The sequence below is a fragment of the Triturus cristatus genome, chromosome 9 (assembly GCF_964204655.1).
Source record: "Triturus cristatus chromosome 9, aTriCri1.1, whole genome shotgun sequence".
Lineage (NCBI taxonomy): Eukaryota > Metazoa > Chordata > Amphibia > Caudata > Salamandridae > Triturus > Triturus cristatus.
This window is the reverse complement of record NC_140592.1, coordinates 65,355,567-65,370,672: the sequence shown is the minus strand read 5'-3', so window position 1 is coordinate 65,370,672 and position 15,106 is coordinate 65,355,567.

Below are 15,106 nucleotides of genomic sequence, written 5' to 3'. Positions count from 1 at the left end.
CAAAGCGATACCAAATGGGATGATGGACGGAACGTTTGAGAAAATCAAACACTCACCCCCAGTCAACTGATCTGGGTTTAATTCATCATAAGTCTTCAGCTCACTCCACCACCCCAGTTCAGACATGGCCATATGCAAATCAGTCTGACCCTGTGCCTCATGGGAACAGTCCAGCCCGAACTGCCAAGCCATGTCTTCCACTTTGCCACTGGATTCAAGCTAGCCTGGCTGATGACGGCTGACTAGCCAGAAACCGGTCCCAGGATGCTTGTTTCCAGTCCAGGGAAGACATGGCTTGGCAGTTCGGGCTGGACTGTTCCCATAAGGCACAGGGTCAGACTGATTTGCATATGGCCATGTCTGAACTGGGGTGGCAGAGTGAGCTAAAGAATGATGATGGATTAAACCCAGATCAGTTGACTGGGGGTGAGTGCTTGCATTGTTGATGATGGATTAAACCCAGATCAGTTGACTGGGGATGAGTGCCTTAATTGTTCAATACTCCGTCAATCATCCCCTTTGGTTTTGCCTTGTGCAAACACAGATGCACAGAAGAGCACCTGTGTATGGGGAGCACCCGGTTTAACGTTTCTGACACTCCCGTAACACCAGTCAATACGCATGCGCCCGTGTACGGGGAGTGCCCTGTTTAAAGTTTCTGACACTCCCTGGTGTTATACCAGTCAATATGCATGCAGAGTCAGGCGTTCTCGGCTCCGTGGAGCCGCTTACCTCTCCGTTGGGACCCCAGGCTTTCTCGGAGCTGGAACTGGAGGTACCCGGCAGTCCCATCTGTGGTGTTTAAATCTAGTGCCCAGTTCACCGTGACACGATGACGTCAGATGTCACACGGCCGCTTGACATGCTGGGAAAAGTGAGGCATGCTGGGAAGAGTAGTTTGCATGCACCGCGATTAATGCAAACAATGTGAGCTATCACATCATTTCTTAAAGCTACTCATAAGATAGGAATATTTAATTTGGTAAATATGTGAGGGAAGGGCAGCTTTATGTAGTGAGCCTAAATATAGTATGAGGTGCGCCCCAGTAAGCGTTGCATGTACACAGGGGGCACCAAAATGCCACCAACATTGATGACAATATCTGTCCTGCAATTCTTTTCCAAGGGCTTTTTCGATGCTCTGAAGCATTAGCGCACAGGATCTCATTATAACTCAAGTACCCATATTTCCAAGACTGAGTCAAAATGGCCTAGAGAGACATGTAGCCCAATCACATCAACTTTTCAAAGTAGGGACACCTTGGTAATGCATTAAAAAGGCATTAATGTACCATTACAACTTTGACAAATGAGAGTGGTGTGCTAGACTGCACCCATATCAAGCTGATAGAACCCAGTATCAGAGAGCATCTGTTCACACACGCAGCTTTGTGCAATTCATGTGTCTCTCTGGATATGGTTAGAAGGGCAAGTGAGACACTATAGCTAGTCAGACTCAGTCGCATGAGTACCGAGGTAGTATGGTGACTCAGTCCCTGCCTACTGATGTTCTATGGTCACAAGCATAGTTCTGTTCCTGTGCAGAATCCCTGCAACAAATCCAGACCTTTTGGCTTTGCCAATGCTTGTTATAAATTGCAGTCCCTCGTAAGTACTTCTGCCTGGGCAAGGAAATAAATGAGACATCATTCTAGATGGCCACCAACCCTCCTTGAATGGTGGTCGCCATAAATATCTCATCTGATTCTACCTACCAGATTGCAGCAGCTTCCTCAGAATCTTTTTTTGTTTCTTTTCAAAAGAGACCACTTTACTTGCAAAACCAATTGAGCGCTTTGGCGTGGTCCAGCTCTTTGCCTTTGAAAAGCAGGCTCATTACTGGACGACTATGTAAAATCGATGCCTCGCGCACGTTGGCTCCCCTCCCACTGCGCCACCAAAGTGGCCCAGTCCATTCAGAGGCATCTTTTCTTCCCTCCCTTTTGTTTCCCTCGGAAGTAAACATTTCTAGCAGATGGATTGAAGATGGCGAAAACACTGTGAGGTCCCTGATTGGAGGCCGTTTGATGGGTCTGGCCATATGGCTTGATAGCTTAAAATGGCTGCCGCGCGAGCGCCCTGAATCAATCCCCATTCAAGGTCACAATGAGGAACGTGCAGAACGGCCCGGGTGGCGCATTTTGCTCGCTGTTTGGCGATGTCACGCTGCGCGCGCACAGCGCAGACCTTTCATGCAGGTTAATTTCAAGACCCTGACGAAGCAGCTTGTCGACATTGTCGCCATAGGCAAGAGAAACTCGTTGATAATTTTAGAGACGTGGGTTATTTTTTCCCCCATCCAGCATTCGCAGAAGCCATCCGTGTCGGACAATCAAGGTGTCTCATTCTGCTGTGAGCTGTAGGTCATATTCAAGTTCTGCTAAGTGTCCATGGGCGGCCTCCTCTGGAAGTTGGAAAATTTTATATTTTCTTACATTTCATGTGGAAATGCTTGTACAATGCACATACTCATTAAGCCAGAACTTCACAATTGGATTTCACAAAGCTCTGTAAGTTACCGATCGCGTCATTTCTTGCAAGATAATTTTTCTCTATCCTTTTTGGCTTGCCGGATTGTAGCAGCACGTGTGCAGCACGCGGCATCTAAGAAGGCATCACTGATAAAATAACACAATAAGCAAACATCTCTTCTTGGTGTATTTTTAATACACCAAGACGCAAACGTCTACCAAGGACACCAGAGCACTGTATAAATGTTAAGAAAAACATTATCACCTAGAGAAAAGTTTTTTTTGTTTACCATTAAATAATCGTTTGAAAAAATACTAACAGAGACACGTGCACACCCATAGATGGATTTGAAAAAAAAATGTCGCTGTTCTATAGATTTATTTCCCGTTCAGTCGGGTTCGTTTATTATCCAGGTGTCAGTTTGTTCTAGACCATAGAGGCTATTCAGAGAAGGATCAATTTTCTGCCTTCCTTGAGTGTTGGGTTTCTAGGAGCTAGGCAGACGTACTACATAAGGATCTCAGTCCTCCTGAGGTCTTTACCCTTAAGTTATACCAAGATCCCCGAAGCAGTGCTAAATAAGGGTATTCATGACGCAAGAGCTCAGCTGCTTCACTTATAATGCCGTGCACAACTACCTCCCACAGCCGGTGGATTTGTTCTCCATCTCAGGCGGTGCAAGAGGCCTCAGGAGGTGGGATGCACTAGGCTTGAATTTCCCAAATTTAGAATACCCTCTTACTGAAACAATCCTTCACCAGGGCCTCACCATAGCTAGAAACTCCCATCTCTTGGAATTATTGAAACAAATCTCACTCTTCACTTTCTAAAAAGTATCTCAGACTACTCCTCTTTTCACAATTTCTAAACTAAACCACAGATAGATCCTTGTGGTGTGACGCTACTCCCTACACATCCTGCTTACTAACTGGTTGGTCTTTGTTTTAGAACTGTTTAGCTGCTGTCTCTTGCCTTATCTTTTTTAATGTTTCATGTGAAACGGTCCAGGCGGGCTATATAAGACTATTACCTGGATAAATAAAACAGCCTGGACTCCAGAGGGAAACCAATAGCGCTCCCTCAGAATCAGTGAATTATGATGCATCTACCTGGAACCAGACATCCCAACCAAGACCCAGATGCAGCATACAGAAGTGCCTTCAGACACAAAGGAGGACTGTTAGACCTGGCACCTTGGCGTGAGTCTCCCTTCCTCTTTTTGTCGCTGTGCCTCATGTGTTTTTATGGTGTTGGCCGCTCAGAGCACTGTGCCACTGCCAACCAGTGCCACAGTGCAAGTGCTCCCTATGTAAATTGTATATGTTGATTGAAATCTATAATTGGCTAATTTGGTTTACTATCAGACCCCAGTAAAATGCACCAGGAGTGCCAGGGCGTGTAAATACAAATACCGCTGGTGGGTTCGCAGCACTGGTTGTGCCACCCACAGAAGCGGCCTAATAAGATGTGTCTAGGGTCTGCCACTGCAGAATCCGCGTGCAGTCTGGTACTGTCGCGCTGATTGCGCAAGTGCCCCCACTTGCCGGTCCTTAAACCTTCCCTTAACTTCATATTAGTCACCCCTATGGTAGGCCCAAGGGCAGGGTGCGTTGTAAGTATATGGTAGGACAAGCCTTGATTTAATGGCCTGTCCTCATAGTGAATTACCGCCATATTCGTCTTTCACTATGTAAGGCTACCCTGTTCCCATAGGCCAGAATGGGCTGTTGAGATCGTTACATCCTATGATCCTAACAGTCCCAGGGAACATGGTAGGAGATCGAGTTTAGTATGCCTGAACTCAGAATAATAATGTACACCTTCTCGTGAGGTTTATTTTAATATTCCGCGTTTGCAAATGCCGCTTTTAGAAAGCTGGCCTTTGCTTGCCTAAACCATTTCAGCCGCCTCTGCGCGATGTGTATCTGCTGTCTGGCTGCGTGAGTGACAGGACTGGAAGCACCCAGATGGGCGGGGCCAGGTAGGCCAGTAAAGAATAGGACGATCGCCAGGTAGATGGGTGGGAGGAGTGCCCCTGAGCTTTGAATAGGGCTGTGCTCTGCCCCCACGATGCCGGCACCGCCCCCTGTGGAGCGTCTGAGGACTGCCCTGCACCTTGAATGAAAGAGCCTGCATCGCGTAAACAAAGTGCTCCAGAACTGGAATGAGTTAGGCAAGGGCCCCCCTGGCCTGAGAGAACAAAAGAATTATGGTATAAATGAAGGAGCCCTGCTCCTAAGAAATTAGATCCTGCTACAAGACAAACCTCTGCCTGAGGAGAAGGAACCAAGGAACTGTAGGAGGAGTACTGTCCCTGACCTGGGGAATTGGCCTACAGTGGTTGCCCGGCTGCTGAAGTAGAGGAGAAAGACTGCTGATAAACTTTGCTTCAACTTGTGCTGTTTAAGATCTCCAAGAGCTTGTGCGGAGCTTGCCCCCTGAACGAAGTCCCAGGACCAGTGGACTTCACCGCCGTGTGGGAGAGCAGGAAAACAGACCGTTTTCCCTGCCATCTGGAAGAGAACTGCTGCCGGCGCTTCCCAACCGAAGCGCACTTTCCCTGAAGCTTGCACCCACTGTCCGGCCCAAACTACGTGATTGTGGCCCCTCTACGAGCCGTAGCTCGCACCGCAAAGGAGGGTCTCACCCCGCCTGAGCATCGTGACTATTGGCCCCTACGAGTCGCAACTCGCACCGTGAAGGAAGGCCGGTGACCGTACTTGCTTTGCCCCCTACGAACCACATTTGCCTGCGTACGCGCCTTCCCTCTGCTTTGGGGAAACCTGCGGCGCGTGTGGCGATTCCGCGCGTCTCCCCTGTGAGGAGCGTACGAGTGTTTGTGCCCCGCAGTGTGATCTTCAAGTGACCCACCACCGGCACGGCGCGAACGCCGCCCCAGCTGAAGAGTGCCCCCGGATGCCCGTCTTCTGAGCCTGCAAACCCAAGGTCGCCGAGTACCGTAGTACGCATCGCCTGGACAACCTCGCGTCCCCGCACTGAGAGCTGCGCTGCCTTCGCGCCGACTTCCAAAGAATAAGGTACTGTGCCCGATCGCACCTCGAGGTGCACGCTCCCCCTCGGAGCGCCGCTGAGCAAGTGAGACCCGTTCCCCCATCCGAACCGGGAACGAAGGGCACGGACCGTGTAACCATACGCTGAACTAAGAACTCTTTTGACAAATAGTATTGTGGGCCCGTTTTACACGTTATTGGGTCTTGTGATTAAGTCTGCTTATATAAAGAAGTCTATTTTTGATACATCCAGTGTGGAGTCCATTTGTGGGGGTAACATTGAATTGATGTATGTGATCACAACTGCTTAACCATTACGCCTGCGATAACCCCTTGTCTGCTCGCGCCAAGCTACCTAGAGGGTGCGCAGGGGTTATTAAAGGAGTGTAACCCCTTACCCTGACTGGAAGAAAGGTTCCCTGCTTGGCATTAGTACCCACTGGTGCCAACTAGAGAATCTGGATTCTAACATTGGTGGCAGCGGTGGGATTCTGAATTTGCATTTGTGATTTATGTACAGCAATTTTTTGTGAAACACCACATAGTGAGTTCAGACCCATAACGTAGCCACCCACATACTTTTTACTTTTCGTTTTGCTGGAAATCGCCAATTGTTAAAGAAATCATGCCTGGTTCAGCCGTGGTGGAGAGAGCAGAATCTGTAGTCTCTGACATTGAAGGTATTGAATGGGAAGAAGAGAGACTAGAGACCTACACCAAGAACCAGCTGAGAGGCTTCTGCAGGACATTCAAAGTCCCCACTGTTGGATGTAAGCTCAAGACCGATTTACTCAAGGCGCTGAGGGCCTGGATTGAGTCAAGGGCCCCAGGAGATGTGGTAATTGTTGAGCCAGCAGAAAGTGTCCAAAGTTTTGGGAGAGGCCTGTCGCCAGAGGAGTTGGCCGACAGGAAGGAAACCAGAGCTCATGAAATGGAGATGGCAAAACTAAAATTGAATGGGCAACTGGAGCTAGAGAGTAAAAAGCTGGCTCTGGAAGAGAGAAGAATCCAAATGGAGCATGAAATGAAATTGAGGAAATTAGATCTGAAAGCTAAAAGTTTAGAGTCTACTCCCTCTGGTGGCAGCACACCGTCAGTGCAGGCAGAAGCGAGAGTGTACATACCCAAGGATGTGGTTAAGGAATTTTTTTAAAATGATGACATAGGGCAGTGGTTCAAGGCCTATGAGGCAGCCATGTCTTCCCACCGGGTCCCTGAGAAAGATTGGGGAGCGGGGTTGTGGGGACGGTTCCTTAGTGAGGGGCGGGATACACTGCTAGATTTGCCCTCAGATGATCATAATTCCTATCCCCATATGAAGGCTGCTTTGATGTCTAGGTATGGGTTGACCCCTGAGTTGTATAGGCAAAGGTTCAGGGGTTGCACCAAGATCCAAAACAGTACGTATGTTGAGTATGTGACTTTTTTTTGCAGAGCACTGGATGGTTGGGTGAAGGGTAGCAAAGTTAATGATTTTCAAGGGCTTCTTGATTTAATGGCATGGGAGCACTTGTCCAGTAATTGTTTTCCTGAGCTACGCCAACACCTGTTTGATAGTAGGCTGACTAACCCTAGGAAGCTTGCTGAGGAGGCGGACCGCTGGGTCAGTACCAGGGTCCACATGGGTCACGTGGGAGATTCCGCCAAAGGTGGGCAGGGTCCCCAGCAGAAGAGTGGGGGGGACAAGGGTAACCAGAGGGAGTTCCCAAAAAGGCCCCAAAGTAATCCCAAGGGAACCAAGGGAAAGGTTCTTAGCCTCCCCCTCCCCAGAAACCGTCCGGGGCCCCGACAGGTCCTCCTGTTCAGAAGGGGCCCGTCAAATGTTACAAGTGTGGTAACATGGGGCATTATGCCTCTGATATGAAGTGTCCTTTGTTTGGTAAACCAGCACCCACTGGTGCTACTCCCCGGCAGGTGGCTAGTGTAGCCTTGGGGGAGGAGATGGGTGTCCAAGGTGGGTGGGGTCCCACAGAGATGTCCCTTGTCTCATTAGGAGACTGTGAAGTGGTCCCCCAAACCCAGCTGCCTGAGAACACTAAGAAGTACAGGCAGTGGGTGACCATAAATGGCCGTAAAGTGGAAGCTTTGAGAGACACAGGAGCCAGTGTGACAGCTGTCAAGTGTCACCTGGTGTCTCAAGAGCAGGTTGTCCCAGGAGCATTCTATCCAGTTGTTGCCGCTGACAACACAGAGAGCCACTGCCCAGTGGCTCAGGTTCCCTTTGAGTGGGGGGGGGTCTCTGGTACTCTTCAGGTAGCTTTGAGGCCCGCCATGCCTGTAGACTGTCTGTTAGGGAACGATTTGGAGAGCTCGCCTTGGGCTAAGGTGGAGCGGAGTGCTCACCTGGAGATGTTGGGTATGCCGGATTGGGCGTGTGTCACCACACGATCCATGGCAGCAAGTAAAGGTGCTCAAGAGGTCCTGGAGCCTGAGAGGGAGGCCCAGGGACCGGCCTTAAAGAGAAGGAGCAGGGGGCCCGGGAAACCGGCCCCTGAAGTTCCCACGGCCCAGGAGGAAGCAGACCTTGAGGGGGTTGCCCTGGAGCCTACCGGGGAGCAGATAGCTGAACTGGGAGACCTGCCTGAGCTGACCCATTGGCAGCAGGAAGGAGTTCCCTCCAGGGAGGACTTTTGTAAGGCACAGAAGGAGTGCCCTTCTCTTGTGGGTATGCGGCAGCAGGCTGCAGACCAGGCCGCAGGTGATCAGTCTGAGTCACATTTCATTTACTGGGAGAACGACCTCCTGTATACAGAGCCTAAGGTTGCTGAGCCTGGGTCAGCCCGTGCGCTGGTGGTACCCCAGGAATTCAGAGCCTTTCTACTGGGGCTGGCTCACGATGTGCCATTGGCAGGGCATTTGGGGCAGGACAAGACCTTTGAGAGGCTTGTCACCCACTGTTATTGGCCTCAAATGCGCAGGAGTTCAGACACTCACTGCAGGACCTGTCAGACTTGCCAGGCAAGTGGAAAGAGTGGAAGGAAGCAGAAGGCTCCACTCCAGCCATTCCCTGTGGTCGGTACCCCATTCCAGCGAGTGGGGATTGACATTGTAGGGCCACTGGACGCCAGGACAGCGATGGGCAATAGGTTCATCCTGGTCCTGGTGGACCATGCCACCCGGTACCCGGAAGCCATCCCTCTGAGGACAGTGACGGCCCCCGTGGTGGGACGAGCACTGATGGGAATTTTCTCCAGAGTGGGATTCCCTCTAGAGGTGGTGTCTGACCGGGGTACCAATTTCATGTCCAAGTACATGAAATCCCTTTGGCAAGAGTGTGGTGTAACCTACAAGTTCACCACACCTTACCACCCCCAAGGAAACGGGTTGGTTGAGAGATTCAACCGAACCCTCAAAGGCATGATGATGGGCCTAGAAGGACCCATGAGGCGCAAGTGGGACGTCCTCTTACCATGCCTTCTCTTTGCTTACCGTGAGGTGCCACAGAAGTCTCTGGGGTTCAGTCCCTTTGAGCTTCTGTACGGCCACCCAGTGCGAGGACCTCTAAGTCTGGTCAAGGAAGGCTGGGAGCAATCTCCCAGGAAACCTCCCCAGAATGTATATAGTTACATGCTGGCCTTCAGGAATCAGACTAGGCGATTCAGACAACTTGCTGAGGCAAATCTGGAAGCCAGCCAGGAGGAGATGAAGCGGTGGTACGACCAGAACGCCACTCTGGTAGAGCTTCAGCCTGGACAGAAGGTGTGGGTCTTGGCCCCCGTGGAGCCGTGTGCGCTCCAGGATAAGTGGACCGGTCCCTTTGAGGTTGTGGAGCGCAAGAGTCCTGTTACCTAAGTGGTGGACCTGAAGTCTCCCAGGAACCCCTTGAGGGTCCTACATGTCAACCGCCTCAAGCCGCACTGGGAGAGGTCCCAAGTGGGCATGCTCTTGGCAACAGATGCTGGGATGGAAGAGGAGACCGAGCCTCTTCCTGACCTCCTGTCAGTCCAGGAGCAAGATGGGTCAGTGGACGGTGTCGTCCGCTCTTCCGCCCTGACCCCAGAGCAACAGAATGATTGTCGCCAGTTGCTGGGACAATTTTCTGACTTGTTTTCCCTGGTTCCCAGTGTCACTGATTGGTGCGTCCATGATGTGGACACTGGGGATAGTCCACCTGTGAGGCACAAGGCCTACAGGGTGACTGACAGGGTGAGGGCCTGCATCAAGGAGGAGGTCTACAAGATGTTTGCACTCGGGGTAATTGAGTCCTCCAGCAGTCCTTGTGCCAGCCCAGTTGTCTTGGTCCCAAAGGCTGCAGCGCCGGGAGCCACACCCGAACTCCGGTTCTGTGTGGACTACAGAGGACTCAATTCGGTCACTAGGACTGACGCACACCCCATCCCCAAAGCTGATGAGCTCATAGATCGGCTAGGGGCTGCCAACTACCTCAGCACGTTTGATTTGACGTCTGGGTACTGGCAGATCGCCTTGACCGATGGGGCCAAAGAGAGGTCTGCATTCTCCACCCCTGATGGGCATTACCAGTTCCGGGTTATGCCCTTTGGGGTGAAGAATGCCCCTGCCACCTTCCAGAGGTTGGTCAACCAGGTGTTGGTTGGGCTAGATTCGTTCAGTGCCGCCTACCTGGATGACATCGCGGTGTTCAGCTCCACGTGGGAGGAACACCTGCGCCACCTCTGGGAAATGTTGTTGGCGCTGCGCAAGGCAGGCCTCACGATCAAGGCAAGTAAGTGCCAGATCGGGCAGGGTTCCGTGGTGTACTTGGGACACCAAGTTGGGAGTGGCCAGGTGGCACCCCTTCAGCCCAAGATAGAAACCATACTGAATTGGGAGTCGCCCAAAACCCAGACGGAGGTGAGAGCCTTCCTAGGTCTCACCGGGTACTACAGGAGGTTTGTCAAGGGGTATGGCAACATTGTTGCCCCCTTGACAGCGCTGACTTCTAAGAAGCAGCCCAGAAAAGTGATTTGGACTGACACCTGTCAGAAATCTTTTGAGGCCCTGAAAGCTGCTATGTGCACGGCGCCCGTGCTTTTGGCTCCCAACTTCTCCAAAGAGTTTATCGTTCAGACAGACGCTTCAGAGCATGGTGTGGGGGCTGTTCTTTCACAGATTAATGAGGAGGGCCTAGATCAACCTGTAGCCTTTATTAGCAGAAGGTTACTACCACGGGAACAGAGATGGAGTGCTATTGAGCGTGAGGCATTTGCTGTGGTCTGGGCGCTGAAGAAGCTAAGACCCTACCTGTTTGGGTCTCACTTCCTGGTTCAGACAGACCACAGGCCCCTCAGATGGTTGATGCATATGAGGGGTGAGAATCCAAAGCTGTTGAGGTGGTCCATTTCCCTACAGGGTATGGATTTCATGGTGGAACACCGCCCTGGTACAGATCACGCCAATGCTGACGGTCTGTCCAGATTTTTCTGCCTTAGTGATGAGGAACTCCCTGGGGTAGGGTAGTTCTCCCCACTTTTCAGCTAGAGGGGACACATGTTAGACCTGGCACCTTGGCGTGAGTCTCCCTTCCTCTTTTTGTCGCTGTGCCTCATGTGTTTTTATGATGTTGGCCGCTCAGAGCACTGTGCCACTGCCAACCAGTGCCACAGTGCAAGTGCTCCCTATGTAAATTGTATATGTTGATTGAAATCCATGATTGGCTAATTTGGTTTACTATCAGACCCCAGTAAAATGCACCAGGAGTGCCAGGGCGTGTAAATACAAATACCGCTGGTGGGCTCGCAGCACTGGTTGTGCCACCCACAGAAGCGGCCTAATAAGATGTGTCTAGGGTCTGCCAATGCAGAACCCGCGTGCAGTCTGGTACTGTCGCGCTGACTGCGCAAGTGCCCCCACTTGCCGGTCCTTAAACCTTCCCTTAACTTCTTATCAGTCACCCCTATGGTAGGCCCAAGGGCAGGGTGCGTTGTAAGTATAAGGTAGGACAAGCCTTGATTTAATGGCCTGTCCTCATAGTGAATTACCGCCATATTCGTCTTTCACTATGTAAGGCTACCCTGTTCCCATAGGCCAGAATGGGCTGTTGAGATCGTTACATCCTATGATCCTAACAGGCCCAGGGAACATGGTAGGAGATCGAGTTTAGTATGCCTGAACTCAGAATAATAATGTACACCTTCTCGTGAGGTTTATTTTAATATTCCGCGTTTGTAAATGCCGCTTTTAGAAAGCTGGCCTTTGCTTGCCTAAACCATTTCAGCCGCCTCTGCGCGATGTGTATCTGCTGTCTGGCTGCGTGAGTGACAGGACTGGAAGCACCCAGATGGGCGGGGCCAGGTAGGCCAGTAAAGAATAGGACGATCGCCAGGTAGATGGGTGGGAGGAGTGCCCCTGAGCTTTGAATAGGGCTGTGCTCTGCCCCCACGATGCCGGCTCCGCCCCCTGTGGAGCGTCTGAGGACTCTGCCCTGCACCTTGAATGAAAGAGCCTGCATCGCGTAAACAAAGTGCTCCAGAACGGGAATGAGTTAGGCAAGGGCCCCCCTGGCCTGAGAGAACAAAAGAATTATGGTATAAATGAAGGAGCCCTGCTCCTAAGAAATTAGATCCTGCTACAAGACGAACCTCTGCCTGAGGAGAAGGAACCAAGGAACTGTAGGAGGAGTACTGTCCCTGACCTGGGGGATTGGCCTACAGTGGTTGCCCGGCTGCTGAAGGAGAGGAGAAAGACTGCTGATAAACTTTGCTTCAACTTGTGCTGTTTAAGATCTCCAAGGGCTTGTGCGGAGCTTGGCCCCTGAACGAAGTCCCAGGACCAGTGGACTTCACCGCCGTGTGGGAGAACAGGAAAACGGACCGTTTTCCCTGCCATCTGGAAGAGAACTGCTGCCGGCGCTTCCCAACCGAAGCGCACTTTCCCTGAAGCTTGCACCCACTGTCCGGCCCAAACAACGTGATTGTGGCCCCTCTACGAGCCGTAGCTCGCACCGCAAAGGAGGGTCTCACCCCGCCTGAGCATCGTGACTATTGGCCCCTACGAGTCGCAACTCGCACCGTGAAGGAAGGCCGGTGACCGTACTTGCTTTGCCCCCTACGAACCACATTTGCCTGCGTACGCGCCTTCCCTCTGCTTTGGGGAAACCTGCGGCGCGTGTGGCGATTCCGTGCGTCTCCCCTGTGAGGAGCGTACGAGTGTTTGTGCCCTGCAGCGTGATCTTCAAGTGACCCACCACCGGCACGGCGCGAACGTCGCCCCAGCTGAAGAGTGCCCCCGGATGCCCGTCTTCTGAGCCTGCAAACCCAAGGTCGCCGAGTACCGTAGTACGCATCGCCTGGACAACCTCGTATCCCCGCACTGAGAGCTGCGCTGCCTTCGCGCCGACTTCCAAAGAATAAGGTACTGTGCCCGATCGCACCTCGAGGTGCACGCTCCCCCTCGGAGCGCCGCTGAGCAAGTGAGACCCGTTCCCCCATCCGAACCGGGAACGAAGGGCACGGACCGTGTAACCATACGCTGAACTAAGAACTCTTTTGACAAATAGTATTGTGGGCCCGTTTTACACGTTATTGGGTCTTGTGATTAAGTCTGCTTATATAAAGAAGTTTATTTTTGATACATCCCGTGTGGAGTCCATTTGTGGGGGTAACATTGAATTGATGTATGTGATCACAACTGCTTAACCATTACGCCTGCGATAACGCCTTGTCTGCTCGCGCCAAGCTACCTAGCGGGTGCGCAGGGGTTATTAAAGGAGTGTAACCCCTTACCCTGACTGGAAGAAAGGTTCCCTGCTTGGCATTAGTACCCACTGGTGCCAACTAGAGAATCTGGATTCTAACAAGGACTTTAGTTGTTCAACAGGAATAATGTCTCCAGAGTCCTCCAGGAGTGATATAGAAGACTTAGGGGGCAATTATGATGTTGGGCGGATCGCCACTGCCCCACCGGCGGTGGCGATCCTCCCGACATCTTCCCCCGCACGCCATTTACCCCCTGCCCTATTACAATGGTGAGGGGCACAGCGTTGGACGGAAAGACCGTCCGCCGCTTTTCCGCAGGCAGGCAATCATTACGATTGCCTGATGTGCGGTCCTGGGCCATAATATGGTGGCGGTGCCTAGCAGGCACCGCCCACCATATTATGATGTTTGCGGATTTTGGCCTTTCCATGACGACGATGCCGCCATGGAAAGGCATGCGGTCTTTGGCTTTGGGGGCCGTTGCGGGCCCCCATGGTGTTGGCGGGTTGGGGATTGCACTTGGGGGGTACCTATGGTACCCCCCTACATTGGCATGCACAAGGTAGCAGGCACCGTGCAGTGCCTGTCACGTTATGCATGCCAATGCACAACATGCATATTTGACATTGTGGCGGGTGCTGCACAAAGCACCACTCGCAGCTATGTTAAATATGCGGGAGGTGACCGCCAGGGTGGCGGTCGCATCCTAATGGGCACAGCGGGACTGCCGCACCTCTGGCAGTCGGTCCCGTTTACCGTTACGGTGCCCACCATCGTAATAGACCCCTTAATTTGCCACATGTTCATGCTATTTACATATCTGGTAAGAAATTTTGATTTTCACAGAGTGCTATGCATTGCTTCGAAGTCAACTCAAATCAATTAGCCAGAAGGTGCATTCTTGGCGTGGGTCTCCCCTAAAAATTTGTCTTCAACCCTCCTGTTTTGATGACTTCGTTTTTGCTGGCCTTGGGACTCTGCACACTTTACCACTGATAACTTGTGCTAAAGTGCTTGTGCTCTCCCCTTAAAACATGGTAGAATTGGCTTACACCCAAATGAGATATTTAATTTACTTATAAATCCCTAGTAAAGTGGTACTACATTTCCACAGGGCCTGGAATTTAAATGCTACTAGTTGGCCCGCTGCACTGATTGTGCCACCTACTTTAATACTCCTTTTTAGGTCGAGCCTAGCGGCAGCAAGCATGCTCTGCTCGCTCTGCGAGACTGCTGTAGAAGAGTATGGGATAGAAGCCACACCCACTCTCCGTCCATATTTTTCATTGGCTTGTGTCATTGTCTTTCGTAAATGCTGCCTTCGGATTCGTTGGTATAGAATCATAATATTGATGTTTAAATATTGATATGTCATAATATCGATGTGACACAATATCGACCTGCAAGAATATCATCGACCAGAATATCGACATGCAGGTAAGAAATATTGTTTTTGTGAATATCGAAGTTAGAAATATCGCTAGTCAAAATATCGTTGTTAATATCGAAATTTATTTTAGTGTTCTGTATATTAGTATATGTGTTAAAAGTATAGTTTACTTTTCTAATGTATGTTTGAAATTTTTAGAAGTAATTGATTTTATGTTAAGTAATTTTTCCGTATTTTAGTTCCTTAGCGGGTTGTGGGTTTAAAGGGGAATAGGGTGGGAAGTAATTTAATTATAATGTATTTATTAATAATTGTTAGAAGTTATTAATTTTATAAAAATTAAGGTGCCGATTCCGATCCTCTATTTTTTTTCCCGTACGACTCGTATCCATATTTTTTTATGTACGAATCGTACAAGTACCGTACAAACGGTGAAGTACGATTCGTACGGGAAAAATACATACGAATTGCTTCGGGAAAAGTCTACGAGGCGTCCCCGGACAGTTTTACGTACATGTCGTAAACCTGAAGTCCGAGCGCACAAGTCCGATCCTTACCGGCATTCCGAATGCACAAGC